At 40.3% G+C, this 15,636-nt stretch overlaps 1 protein-coding gene across 1 annotated transcript in view; it reads right to left on the reverse strand.

Annotated features, from left to right (window-relative positions):
* LOC102158035 (uncharacterized) overlaps positions 1–15,636 on the reverse strand; it is a 584,796-nt gene that overhangs the window by 302,875 nt on the left and 266,285 nt on the right.

Here is a 15,636-nt window from a genome sequence, read left to right on the forward strand (position 1 = left end):
ATGTACAAAATCGATTGGTAACAAGGATCTATCATATAACTAGGGGAAAACTATTCAATATTGTGTGATAGCCTATATGAGGAAAGAATTTGAAAGAGAATGGATATATATATATACATATATATATATATATATATAAAATACATGGCTGATTCATTTTGCTGTGCACCTGAAACTAACACAACATTGTAAGTCACCTAGGTACCAATAAAATTTATTTAAAAATTTTTAAAAAAGAAAAAAGACATGTTGACTGCATTACCTAATTTGAGAACAGATAAACTTTCTGGATTATGAAGGGACTGGACACCTTGCCCCAGTGGCCACACACATTCATTCTACATTTACATCAACCTGTGTGCCAGGCACTGTGCCTGTGGACTTGACAGGCTAGGAAGTAGAGACCACTGATACCCTGCAGGTTGTCCTTCCAGAGAGGGAGCTGGCTTTATAGAGCCTCAGTCTAGTGATTACTCCCTCTATTTTGGAAGAGTATTGAGGTGACCGATCAGGACTAGAAACCTCAGTTTTCACTTCATATCACTATAATCACATAGTTTGGAGCCCAGCCCTGTGCTGGGGTGAGGCTTGGTGCTTCGCAACAATGCAGCTTAAAATCTCCATGGCTCAAGACTAGGATCTCTTTTTTTAGGGTCTGACATTGGCCCTGCCAGATGGCTGTGTGGCAATCCAGAATGTGGGATGTGTATGGCTCTGTGAAAATCATACACCTGCTCCTTCTCTTGTCTTTGGGAGTTTTCTCCAATAAACATTGTTCTAGGAGTTCTGGTGTTCATGCTGTTTACCTGACATATATTCTATTTATTTTTAATGTCATAAAACATTGGCAAGTGGTTATTATTTTTATACATTTTTTCATGAGAAAAATGAGGTTTAGGTATATTATGTAACTTGCCTAGGGGCATTGAGCTCATAGTACAAGAGTTTGAATACCAAGGAATTCCTTTTGACACCAAGACTGGCATCCATGCTGTTGTATTATTAGAATTTCCAATTCTATATACAGTGGGGTAATAGTTTCAAATATCATCTGACATGTTTTCCTTCTTTAAAATTAATTTCCCTCCCTAAAACTCTCTTGCTGTAAGTTCTGGGGATGAATCTTATTGAGTGGGGAAAGAGAGATGGAAAAGAATCCGGTGAGACCCAATACACAAAGTTTCAAAATTTTGACTTTGTGTATTGAAAGAGACCTAAAAGTTCTTAAGAGGAGATGTTATTTCCAAAATGAAAGCATTTTTGTGTTTCAAGAGCCAGGCACCTAATGGTTTTCCCTTTAGAAAATTTGCATATCAAGAGCAAATTTCAGGACAATTTTTATCATTAATCCTGATCTAAAATCCTGAGCTGGTAATGCTAATGATTAAAAAACATAAGATAGGTTGGCTGTCTAATGAAAAGGGAAATTTTGTCTGTTTCCTGTCTGGAACTCTGAAAAGGATCCAGATTTGCAAAATAATATTCTCCAACATATTTTAGCCACTGTGGTCTATTTAAATACTGTTTTCCAAAAATATCTGAAAGTATTTTGCTGTCTGAGGGAGTTAATGAAAGATAGCTGGAAATTGAGAACTGTGCCAGTCAAGGGAATCTCATTAAGAAAGGGACATGGTGCATGGACCAAGGACATGCTTGCATCTCAGAGGGTCAACAATTCCAACAAGAAAGGAATTGGGAGTCAACATAGCTGGCAGAGCAAGAGCTTACATGCCGAGTCTCAGAGAAATTCCTCAAAGCTGCCACGTAACGTCTATACTTACATTTCATTGACCAGAACTTAGTTCATGGCCACACCTAGTGGCAAGAAAGTCTGGACAACAGAGATTTTATTCTGAGGCAGAGGAAAGGAGGGAAAGGGAGCAGAATGGATATTGAGGGAAAAAATGGCAGGCTGCACCATAGAAGAGGAAGAAGAAATAAATGGGTTTCTGGAGATTATGCTAAAAAGACAGATTTTATGGAGAAATAAATATGTCACAAATAATATTCACCAAAATACTGAAGCTAAATAAATGAAACAGGAGCAATTACAAGAAGAACTTGATAAAAATAAATGGAAGATTTCAACTGTCCTCTTTTGGAATGCAACAGCTTTAATAAAAAACAAAACAATGACGTAGCAGAACTTGATAATTTGAATACCCAGATACACGCACATATATAAATTCATAGCTTCCAAATAAAGTTAATAATGATTATGTCCGGAGTTTCCATTGTGGCTCAGTGGTAACAAACCTGATTAGCATTTGTGAAGACACAGGTTTGATCACCAGCCTCACCCAGTGGGTGAAGGATATGGTATTGCCGTGAGCTGTGGTGTAGGTCGCAGATGCGTCTCAGATCTGGTATTGCTGTGGCATAGGCCGGCAGCTATAGCTCCAATTCGACCCTTAGTTTGGGAACTTCCATATGCCTTAGTGCAGCCCTGAAAAGACAAAAAAAAAAAAAAAAAAAAAAAAAAAGATTATATCCATGATCCCAAAGTAAATCTCAATTTTTTTTGAAAAGGAAATATTTTGTAGGCATATTCTCTGATCATAACCTAATTAATATAAAAATATAAACATGAAAAATGTAAACTCTTTTGAGATGAAGAAATGGATTTCCAGATAAACTTTGGAGCAGAGACAAAATTAAAAGAAAAAGTAACAAAGGACACCAAAGGAAAAGAATAGTTCACACCCAAACCTGTGGGACAGAACGGAAGGTATATGCAGAGGGGAATTATTAGTCTTAAATGCTTTTCTGGGACAGAAATAGCACAATTGAGAATAGTCTCTTATAATTCTTACAGTAAGTGGACTTGGTAATTGGTGCTATCAGTATCAGGATGAAGCTCTGAGTGTTTTCTGAAACTTGTCAGTAGAAGCCCTGGTCGGAGTTCCCGTCATGGCGCAGTGGCTAATGGATCCAACTAGGAACCATGAAGTTGCGGGTTCAATCCCTGGCCTCGCTCAGTGGGTTAAGGATCTCGCGTTGCTGTGAGCTTTGGTGTAGGTTGCAGACGCGGCTTGGATCCTGGCAAAGGCTGGCGGCTACAGCTCCATATGTCGAGGGAGCAGCCCTAAAAAATGCAAAAAGACCCCCCCCCCCAAAAAAAAGCTCTGGTCACAGGCAGCAAGTACTGGACACAGGAATAAGCATCACTGGAAACCTTCATGGAAGTCCCACCAGGGTGAACATTCTTGGCTTATGTGCTGGATATTGTCACCTCAGATATTTTCTTATTATAATCATCACCCCTTTAAAACCAACCGATTCAGTTTTGAACGCCTGGCTTATATCTTTTAGGAAAATGTGTAATGATACATTTTCAGTGAAAGTATGTGATTCTGGGAAAATAAAATGAAAATCTTTGTATTCACAAATTGGGAAGGAGTCAGTAAGGAAAGGAAGAGGAACTTGATTTTTTATGCTTTAAATTTCAAATTAATGAATTTCTTTGAAGTCTGGGTCAGTCATCTCTTTTGGAGTTTATATTCTTGACCTTAAGAAGATACAAAACTTATCTTCAGAATCTGGGTCCTCTAGACCAAAGAAGAGATTGGGGATTCTAGTGGCTATTTGTTCCTTCAATAAATTCTATTGGATTGAACAATGATTTTTTTTCCCCTGTCATGAATGATTTCCTTGTGAAACTATTTTCAACATTGAAATCAATATGTGGCAACATGATGTTCAATGCTACAAAAAGGTCATAGGAAATCTGATAGAAGTCTGACACAGAGATCAAGTTCCTAAATGCAAAATAAAAATTGCCTGACAAGGAGTCCTTAACAAGAAGCTTGCTTTGGTAACAATTCAGGGAACTCAAAATTCAAGATCCATTATGAATATATGTAAACACAAGGTCAGAGTTCTTTTGACCCAATCTATAAGAGTGTAGGCTCTGTATGAATTAAAGGAAGATAGAACTAAGTCAGTTTTTCATGTGAAATTTCATTTTGTCTGAACATGGAAGTTGTAGAGTTGTAGTCAGTGCTGTAGGCTCTGAAAGGTGTCAGAAGCTTTTGGTCTGTGCACTGCTGCTGCCTTTACCTGCCAGCAGTTCACTGTGGATGTTGATTATCCTGAAGATTCCAGGGCAATTTGGAGAAATAGATTTTTTTTTTTTTTTGCTTTTTTAGGGCTGCACTCGCGGCATATGGAAGTTCCCAGGCTAGGGGTGGAATTGGAGCTAGAGCTGCTAGCCTACACCACAGACACAGCAAGGTGGAATCTGAGCCATATTTTCAACTTATACCACAGTTCACGGCAATGCTGGATCCTTAACCCACTGAGTGAGGCTAGGGACTGAACCCTCATCCTCATGGATCCTAGTCAGGTTTGTTAACCACTAAGTCATGAAGGGAACTCCCGAAACAGACTATTTTTTTTAAGATGCCGTTGGCTAGGCGAGTCCGAATATTGAAATGCCAAGGGCAGCTTTTACATTGTATTGTAATTTCTGGAATATATTTGTTTAAAGGCCTTCTCGAATCAAGATTATTATTTTGTCTAGTAAGTCTGGGAGTTACATCTGATGGAGCTGGTGTCTGAGGGTACTGTTCAGGGCTTGCCCAACTCACTGGTAGCACAGGAAAACTTGTTTTCAATTATTTTTATATAAAACTCAATTTTGTATTTCTTGTAAGGTCATTTTCCTGACAGTGAAATGTGTTCTGATCTGGTCTGCAAAGGACAAAGTGTAACTCAGTTTCACAGCTTAGCAAAATAAAAACAAACAGAAAAGGAGAGAGAGGAAGAGGGAGCTGGCACAGAATGTAGAGAAAATATTATATCCTTTTGACTGGCACAAAGTCTTGGGGTAATAGCTAAAGATGAAAATTTTCTGAGGATCTTTAGGAGGTGTGCCTACGTAGTAAGGAGCTTGAGACTCTGTGCAAAGGGTGCTGAGTCGCATTTGCTAGTGATTGAGTGGAGAAGAGACAGCCACATTTAAATAGATTTTTTTAAAGTATAGTTTTGTTGACTAATAGCTTCATCTTATTTTTGCACAATCATTCCTTGAGAAAGCTGCTCAATGATTGACGCCATCCTATGAAAGTGGAAACAGTGGAGGAGAAAAAACAATAAACTCCACGTTCAAAGACAGTTACTGCTGGAGTTTACGTAGACCTTCTCCTTCTTCAGCTTCAGCTGGGCGGAGGTGGGACAGTCCATGCTCAGAGCTCTTAGATGCCTTCTATTTTCCTTTCTCCCCCCAAATTTAAAACTGGGGAAAATTCATCAAACATCTGATTTGCTATACTAAGAGAAGATTCATTATGGTCCTCTTAGTCAATTCCTTCCTTTAAAAGATTACCAGATTAGGAGTTCCCCTTGTGGCTCGGTGGTTAACGAATCCAACTAGGAACCATGAGGTTGCGGGTTCAATCCCTGGCCTTGCTCAATGGGTTAAGGATCTGGCATTGCCGTGAGCTGTGGTGTAGGTTGCAGATGCAGCTCGGATCCCAAGTTGCTGTGGCTCTGGCGTAGGCTGGCAGCAACAGCTCTGATTAGACCCCTAGCCTGGGAGCCTCCATATGCCACAGGAGCGGCCCTAGAAAAGACAAAAAAAAAAAAAAAAAAAAATTACCAAATTAGCTATCAGGGTTCTCTCCTGCCTTGGTTTTACAAGTCTCTTTAAAATGCTGCTTGAGTAATTTTGGCAGATAACAGTGTCCTTTCTGTTTCCTGTTGGGTGTTCAACTCTTGCTCTGACAGATACTGTAAAACACGTGGGATAATAATTTGTGCACCAATCTTGAACTTTAGGAAGTTCCCTGTGGCATAGCAGGTTAAGGATCCCATGTTGCTGCAGCTATGGCATGGGTTGCAATTGCAGCATGGGTTCAATCCCTGGCCCAGGAACTTCACATGCCATGGGTGTGGCCCTCCCAAATCTTGCACTTTATTTCTTTTCCCATGGTATCTAGAAGATTCTTGAGCTATGTCTCTGCAGCTCCCAGCACAGTTGATGTCGCTGTGTCATTTAGGGGTTTCACTTTATGAATTTGGGATGAGAAGGGGATTTCTAGTCAGAAGTTCCTTCTCTTATAGTGTATTTTCTCCATTTATCCGTTCGAAAGCTGAGTCTACCACTCTGCGTTGGTCAACCAGGTGTGTCCTGTCATTCACATGTAAAAAATCATGTTCTTTTGCTGTGAGGATCAAATGAGAAAATATAAGGAAGAACAGAATGGTGGTAATACTGATGTCTTTGGACAAAGTAGCCCTGCTGAGTTGGATCTTTATCTTAAAATTGTTATCTAGGGAGTTCCCATCATGGCTCAGTGCAAACAAATCTGACTAGCACCCATGAGGATGCAGTTCGATCCCTGGCTTTGCTCAGTGGTTTCAGGGTCCGGCATTGCCATGAGCTGTGGTGTAGGTTGCAGATGTGGCTTGGATCCCCTGTTGCTATGGCTGTGGTGTAGGCCAACAGCCACAGCTCTGATTTGACCTCTAGCCTGGGAACCTCCATATGCTGCGGGTGTGGCCCTCAAAAGACAAAAAAATAAAATAAAATAAAATAAAGAATAAAAGTTATCTAAGGATTGTAATTTCAAATTAAATGTACAATATAAATAAATCTGTATTTTTCTTGTATGTAGCCACATGTTGCTCTTTATACATTCCTGAGTGATGAAAATATGGATTATGGGTCATGGGTACCAACACTACTGCATGAGCCATGGCCAAGAAGTAAAATCCCTGATCTTTCATGGTCTGTGGGGATGTTCACAAACGCATCCCGGGATCTGTGATTCTGCATCACGGAGGGATCTGATTTAAGCTTGGATGTCAATTAGTATCTAACCCAGTTCACTGATAAGCATTACCACACAGAGAAGAGAGGAGCAGAACAGACCACCAGACCCAGGATATAGCTCTGCTGGCAGAAAAAGGAGCAGAACAGTGGAAGAGTGCCACTGTCCCTGCGTAGCCAGAAATGCTAGTGTCGACTTTTTTGCGGAGTAATTATAGGGAAGCAAAGCCTCTAAAACAATAAAGAATTGATATGTCTTTGAGAAAGTGTGTAAGTAAACACCAGAAACATTCTGGAGTTTCACAAGGGTCCTCGATGCCCAGGAAACCAGGGAAAGATGCCCATTGCAAACTGTGAATGACTCTTATTGCAAACTGTTTTTTTGTTTTTGTTTTTTGCTTTTCTTTAGGGCCACACCTGAGGCATATGGAGGTTCCCAGGTTAGGGGCTGAATTGGAGCTGCAGTTGCTGGCCTACACCACAGCCATAAGCGACATCAGATCCAAGCCACGTCTGTGACCTACACCACAGCTTATAGCAATGCTGGATCCTTAATCCACTGATCAAGGCCAGAGATCGAACCTGCAATCTCATGGTTCCTAGTCAGATTAGTTTCCATTGTGCCATGGCGGGAATTCCTCGTTGCAAACTGTTTTGAGGCAAAGATATTACAGGACAAGTAGAGGTGCAGCAGGACTTAGGTTATATCAGAGTAGATACTACTTTCTTTGCCATTAAACTGCCTTTTCATTAATGAATTGCCCAGGGGGTAGAACTTAACGTGCAGTTTTATTTTGCTGGATTAAATTGTTTCACAAAAGGATATATCAGGGTGCCTATGAGTGTAATGTTTGGGTTAGTTCTAATTAGTAAAATAATCCCAGAAAAACCACTGTACATTCACTGAGGCAAGTAGCCTTTAGAAAAGGAAGTACTGACACTGTGGAATCATTATGGGTGGCCTTGCTTAGTAAACTGACTTAAGTCACCTTAGGGAGTTTCATTTGGGGGATAAATTACCCTTGAGTCACAGAAGGTAGCCTTAGTTAGAGAAAGGCTGCAGGATCATCAGAGGTTACTAAGAGTATCTTCCCTTAAGAGGGTCCATGCAGGAGTTCCCGTGGTGGCTCAGTGGTTAACGAATCTGACTAGGAACCATGAGGTTGAAGGTTCTATCCCTGGCCTTGCTCAATGGGTTAAGTATCCCGAGTTGCTGTGAGCTGTGATGTAGGTCACAGATGTGGCTCGGATCCTGTGTTGCTGTGGCTTTGGCGTAGGCCGGCGGCTACAGCTCCAACTAGACCCCTAGCCTGGGAACCTCCATATGCTGCAGGAGCGGCCCTAGAAAAGGCAAAAAGACATACACACACACACACACACATACACAAAGAGGGTCCATGCATAACACTAGTGTCATTGAAGAGAAAGTGAGTGTAATCAGACGCTTGGGTCTGAGACATACAAAACAAAAGATATTATCACTTCGGTATGGATCCCAGAAGATGAGAAAGGGCGCAATACGAATACCAGCGCCACGCTGAACACAGCATCCTTTGGTTTCCTGGGGCTTGAGTGATGGCTGTGTGTCTACGAAGAGTATGACACAGAATTCTGCAACCTTGGGAACCTAGGGCTGAGGCACCCTTGACCAAGCTGACCCTGGAGTGGGGTCACTCTTCAGGGGCTGGATCAGTGGTGGTCCAGCATTCCCTCTCAGACCATTGCAGAGACTGGGCATCAGCAAGAATGTACAAGGCAGGAGTCACCTGGGAGGTCCCCTGACTTTGTGTGGAAACTGGACAAACTCTTTCCAAACTGCCTAAGTCTTAACAGAGTCGTTAACAGATTCTTAACAAGTCAGGAGTGAGGGTGGGGAACTTCCCCCCTGCTCCCCAAGAGAGAATGAACTTCCTGCTTATTTAGCAGGTAGTTGCTCTAACAATTAGTTGGAAAAATAAATGAGACATGAGAGTATTTGTATGTATCCTGGGTTTGTAGACCAGATATTTGTACAATGTTTTCATTTAGGTTTTTTCAATTAGACTTTTAATTTTATTTTTAAGGTCCTACAATAAGAATCTTTACACCTATTGTGATGAATAGATATCTAGATCACATGGGTGTTATCTGACCACTGCAGTCAGTATTTCAGCAGGAAAAACTAGGTAAGGAAACTCTCATAGAATATTCTGTTATAAAGCATTTATTCTCTTCTCCCCTCCATTGGTAAATGCTCTATGTTCCATTCGCATAGAAAACAAATAATGGTTCCATACTTCACAGGAATTATTTGTGACAGCTGCACTAAATGTAAAATTGTTCTGTAATGGAAAACTCATGGATTTTGACTATAAGGCAGTAAAGGATGAGACGTCGTATTCTCAGAAAAGACGTGTAGGCTGTTTTCTTTTTTTTTTAAACCCAAGAATCCATTTTTCTTTTAAGAAAATTTCCACAATAAAGAAAGTAAAAGTTAAAACACCATTTTTTTTTCTCATTCATCTCAGAATTTTTCTTGCAGGAAGAGAGGCAGAGACAGTGAACGAAGCCTCATCACTGGGGCGGGCTAGAGTCACAGCTGCAGGTTTGGGTACAGACTGAAGGCGTTGGGGGAGCACTGTGCATTCGCCACACAGAGGTAGGTGGCAGAGAGGCCAGGCTGGCATGCTGTGATGTGCAGGGTGCTGCAATGGGCTTTGGTATCCAGAGTGGCTGTTAAGTGTCTCTCCTGCTTTACTACTCCATTTGACACCAGTGAAAACAGAGATGCCAGGCTTTTCCCTGGATGCTGTCTGTACCAGTGCAGGTGGTCTGAAGCAGTGCCTGAATGCTTACAGTAGATGGTACCATTTGCTCCCTCTTGGATGCTCACGGATGGAGGTTTTTGCTCCACTTTCACCTCTGCGTTTAACCTTGTTCAAAGAGAACAGTTCACAAGACGGAGTTCACTGGTTATTCCTATAATCCAGTTCCTCTCCAGGGACCCTCAAATGAGTCATATTGAACCTTGTCTCCACCACTGTCCTGAACACTGTATGACAATCCTTGACCCCATAATTCAATTTCAATGAACCCTCAACTCACAGTCTTGTTGAAGCCACAGAATTCGTTGCTAGTAACTTCTTCTCTCTCTTTTCTTTTCTTTTCTTTCTTTCTTTTTCTTACTGCAAATTCACTGGAGACTCAGATTTAAATGCCTTGAAAGCTGATCAGGGATCTCTAAATAAGGTAGTTTTTTCTTTCTCTATAGAAACACCATTTCAACAGATGTTCCAACCAGTTAGAATCACCTAATGTAATTCATTCAGTTCCTCCCTTTTGTATAAAAAAAAAAAAAATGCTTTGAACGCAAGTTGTTTGTGGTGGGGTTTTTCCTTTTTTGCGAATGGGAATAGTGCCACCTTCAGGCTATTTAGAGAAATTACTGAGAAAGTAACCCGTCGAATTGTGTAAATAAGTAGAATTGGCTTTTTGTAAGCAGCAAGGTATTTCCAAAAATTTCTCAGCAAATTTACCCTCGAAAATCTCATTTACTTAGGACATCTGTCAAGTGACGGAAATGTAATGCAAGTAAGCTTAGGCAAGAAGGGAAATGCATTGGCTCCTATAATCTAAGCAAATACAGAATGTGTGTATGAATGTATATGGCCTTCAGGGTGTTAGGGAACTGAATCCTTCAAGGATTCTGCTTTCATTCCACTTCTCTCTGTACATCATCTTTATTCACAAATTAGGAGACTTGGATGCAAACATTTTCCAGCTGGAGTTCATCTCATGGTTGTAGCCACCAAAGAAGACCAAGAAGCACTCTTTTCCATCCCAAATTTTATAATTCCGGGATAGGACTTTGCTCACCTTAGTCTGAGTTAAGTTTTCCTCCAAGGGGTCAGTTTGTGACCGCAGCAGGATGTATGTGATATGATTGTCTCAACTGGGTCTGGTGTCCACTTGCGGGTCATTCTGGAAGTCTAAGGTGGTGGCTATGTAAGAAAGATGGCAGCCTCCATTCAGACACGTGGTCAGAGTTTACCTTTTACCAGAGGGCCTTGTTCTGAGTGGACAAAATTGCAGATGCCCGTTACAATCAGGTTGTCTCAACTGTGTGGACTGTTGGTAGGGGGAGGTGGGGAGGATGGGAGGGCTTTCATTTCTTTAGGTCTCCCCTAAACATGAGTAGCTGCTTCTAATGAACTGGGCTAATTTATAAATCATCTTACCTTCCGACATGCAGTGTACCTTTTCCTGTGACACGTTAACTCCTGAAGAATACCATCACAGTTTCTTTAGGTTCTCAAATACCTCTTACACAGGGTTGTGAAAAAAAAAGAACAAGATGTGACAATGAGAACGAATATGTATAGAGCTTCACTGTTCAACAAACACTGTGTTAAGTGAATAAATAATCTCATTTAATCCTCAGGACATCTATATTTTACAGAAGCGGAAACTGGGGCTTATAGGGGTTAAATAATGTGCTTAAGGTCATGCAGCTTATACGGAATGAAGGTGGATTCAACCCAACTGTCTAACCACTGGACTAATGCTAGTTCTGTGCTTTTCTGTGTGTGTGTGTGTGTGTGTGTGTGTGTGTGTGTGTGTGTGTGTGTGAGAGAGAGAGAGAGAGAGAGAGAGAGCGAGAGAGAGACAGAGACAGAGATACGGGCTTCCCAGGGCGTACAGAAGTTCCCAGGTTAGGGGTCAAATTGGAGCTGTAGCTGCCAACATACACCACAGCCACAGCATCATGGGATCCAAGCCACATTTGTGACGTACACCACAGCTCACGGCAACATTGGATCCTTAACCCACTGAGTGAGGGTGGATACTAGTTGGGTTCGTTACCGATGAGCCATGATGAGAACTCCCAGATTTGGGCTTCTATTTAGAATTTAGGGGCAGTCATTTTTCACCCATCACATTTACTATAGTCAATATCAGACAGCTTTATACACATAATTTGTCTATCTTCAAAAGCCCTAAACTCAATCCTCATCTCAAGCAATGTCGACTGAAATTCCCTTTTCCTGCATGAACTCTCCATAACTTATGGAAACATTCAACACTGACTTTTCTCCTTGAAGAGAGTACTTGGGGAGAAAATAAGACATTGTGCTCAAAAGTACATACCAAGCACCCACTAAGTATCAAGTCATGTGATAAACAATAGGATAGGGGTATTAGATAATTTCACAAGCTCTAGTCTTGGTATTAATGGAGCTGTAAGTTAGAGCAAGTTAATAGTGAAAGCAGTGCATTTTGGGAGTTGGGGTATAAGCTTTATCTAATTCAGAAGAGAGAGGGAGATTACAGAGAGCTGTAGGAACTCAGTGCAGCCCCTTTGGAAGACCTGAGGGATACATAATATTTAGACGGAGAGGAAACACAGGGAGGTATAGGAGTGAGGATAATGTGTTGCTGAGAAAGTGTTAAAATAGTTTGACTAACATAGAAAATGTTGGTGGAGAAATAGCCTCTGGGAATGAGAGTGGATGGGTAAAAGGAGAAGCAAATTATAGAGGTCACTGAATGCTGGTCAAAGGGGCTTGTCTCTTGTCAAAAATAGAAACTATGATGGGGTTTTGAATAGTGGATTTTAGAAAGAAATGTAGCAGGTCTTTTTCAATGGTTGGGAGTTGGTGGGATAGGGGAGAAACGCAAAAGAGATACTTTAATAGTGGAGAGCAGGGAGAACATGCCTTTCAACTTGGTGAGAGGGACCGTAAGACTTCAGTGAGGCTGTAGACATGGGAATGCTAATAAAGGATGACTCTGAAGCACTTTAAATAAAAAAGTGGCAAGAATTGCAGCCCGACTATAAAGCCTGAATAAAGGAAGAATACAATACCCTTATAGAACCTGGGAAATATGGAGAGGGCTCTGAATTGAGGATGTGTTTTGAGACTGAGATAATCATGGTATGTTAAGTGAACATGGCCAAGTGACAGCTGGAGATAAAGGACAAAATTTTAGATAAATGGAAAGTTTTGTTGTTTTTTTTTTTTTTTTTGTCTTTTGTCTTTTGTTGTTGTTGCTATTTCTTGGGCCGCTCCCGCGGCATATGGAGGTTCCCAGGCTAGGGGTCCAATCGGAGCTGTAGCCACCGGCCTACGCCAGAGCCACAGCAACGCGGGATCCGAGCCGCGCCTGCAACCTACACCACAGCTCACGGCAACGCCGGATCGTTAACCCACTGAGCAAGGGCAGGAATCGAACCGGCAACCTCATGGTTCCTAGTCGGATTCGCTAACCACTGCGCCACGACGGGAACTCCAATGGAAAGTTTTTGATGCAGAGCAGGAACTCAATAAGTGACAGATATTCGTGTGCACTGTCATATGTGGCACGTAGAATTCTTGTCAGTGGGTACGTGTGTTTAGCCTGCTGGATTGTGAACTTCCTGAAAGCAGGGACTCTTTCTTAGTCGGTCTTCATTTCCCAGGGTCTAGCAAAGTGATTGACAGACAGTCAGTGTATTTGTTTGTTAAAAGTAAAGGTAAAAAGTAGGGCTTCTGTAACACAGACTGGGTGTGTTAACATAGAAATTTATTTCTCCCAATTCTGGAGGCCCCAAAGTCCAAGATCAAAATGTTTGATTTCTGCTACAGCCTTTTTCCTTGGCTGGAGGATGGCTGCCTTCCCATTGTGTATTTACGTGGTCCTTCCTCTGTGTTTGAGCAGCCCTCCTGCCCCTCTGTGTCCCCATCACCTCTTTTTATTGGCGATTCAACTTTTTATTAGTCTGACTGGATTAAGGCTTACCTTAATGGCCTCATTTTAATTTAATCACTGTTTTGAAGGCCTTCTCTTCTGCACAACATCACCAAGTATTAGAAAAATGCAAATCAAAACTACAGTGAGGTACTACTTCACACCAGTCAGATTGACCACCATTAAAAACTCTACAAATAGCAAATGCTGGAGACAGTGTGGAGAAAAGGGAACCCTCCTACACTCTTGGTGTGAATGTAAGTTAGTGTAAGCACTATGGAAAACAGTATGGAGGTTCTTCAGAAAACTAAAAATAGAATTACCATATGATCCAGCAATCCCACCCCTGGGCATATATCCAGACAAAACAATGATTCAGAGGGATACATGCACCCCTATGTTCATAGCAGCACTATTCACAACAGTGAAGACTTGGAAATAACTTAAATGTCCATTAACAGATGAATGGATTAAGAGGATGTGGTACACATATACAATAGAATACTACTCAGCCATAAAAATGAAAACAATGCCATTTGCAGGAACATTACTGCAACTAAAGATTCTCATACTAAGTCAGAAAGAAAAAGAGAATTACCACATGATACCACTTTTATGTGGAATATGAAGTATGGCACAAAATATAGAATAAAAAATATCTACAACACAGAAACAGACTCAGGCATAGACCCATAGCCATAGAGAACTGATTTGTGTTGCCAAAGTGGGGAAGGGGGAGAGGGATGCACCGGGAGTTCGGGGTTAGTAGATGCAAACTAATGCATATAGAATGGATAGACAATGCAGTCCTACTGTATAGCACAGAAAATTATATCCAGTCTCTAAGGATAAACCAAAATGGAAAGGAATATAAAAAGAATGTATGTACGTGTATAAGTCACTTTGCTGTACAGCGGAAATTAGCACAACACTGGAAATCAACTCTACTTTCATTAAAAATACATACACACGTTTAAAGGCTCTGTCTTCAAAGGCAGTCACTTTCTGTGGTATGACCGGGGTGGGCTAGGGTTTCATTTGGGAGACATATTTCAGCCCATAATAGTAGGAATAAAAAATTCCTTAGAGATGGAAACCCAGGAGAGTTGAGACATGGTACTTGGTGTAGGTGTAGTATGTATGGGCTGGATATAGGGGAACAACGGCAAAGGCAGAATGCAGGATTTTTTTCCCTTGTGATTTGATACAGACTTTGGAATTATAAAATTATATAAATTTTTGCAAACTTGGGAAGTCGAAGTGAAAAGATTATTTCTAAAATTCACCCATTTCATGAAGCTCTAATTGATCTTCATGATGATCATCGCTAAGTACTCACTGATGATTTGATTCCTTCCTTAGAAAGGATCACATCACCTTTTTTAAAAAAAAATATATATATTTGTGTTTTCTTTCTCATTCTTGATGTGTATTTGTGTTTTTTCTTTTTTCTTCACATATTTCCCAGAACTCCCTTTGCTTTATTTATAAATTCTAACTTTTGTTTTGCTATTAAATTAACTCCTACTTTTATTATTAGACTTTCTCTTTTAGTTTATTTTGCTCATTATTATTATTTTTTATTTCCTGAACTGAAAACTTGGCTCCCTTATTTGATTCTTTATTAATAAATATCTTTAAGGCAACACATTTTCTTGTGAGTGGTATTTTGAACAAGTCCATAGATTTTTATATGTAGTGCTGTCATTAGCATTAATTTTTAATGACTTGCTATTCTAACTTTTAGTTCTTTGACCTGGAAATAATTTAGAATATCATAAGTGGTTAATCCTCTTTCAACTCATTTATTGGTTATTGTTTAATTATTAATTTCGAGCTTTATTACATTGTGTTCAGAGAATGTGGCTTTTGTGAATCTTTCCTATTTCTTCTTTCAGTCAAAATACATGCTCCTGTTTTGGTAAATGTTCCAAAAAATGTATATGATTCAAAATTAGTTTTCATCTCCATCTTTCTCTCTCTGAAAAATAGATATTAAAGTATATCATAATTAATATATGGTTAGATTATTCTTATATTTCCAACAAATTTTGCTTTATGTTTTTTCTGAGGCAATAGTTTTCAAATAAAAGCAGTCTCAGTCATTCATTCACTCCTCTTTTTTTTTCTTTCTTTTTTTTTTTTAGGGCTACACC

Source organism: Sus scrofa, chromosome 7 (assembly GCF_000003025.6).
Source record: "Sus scrofa isolate TJ Tabasco breed Duroc chromosome 7, Sscrofa11.1, whole genome shotgun sequence".
Lineage (NCBI taxonomy): Eukaryota > Metazoa > Chordata > Mammalia > Artiodactyla > Suidae > Sus > Sus scrofa.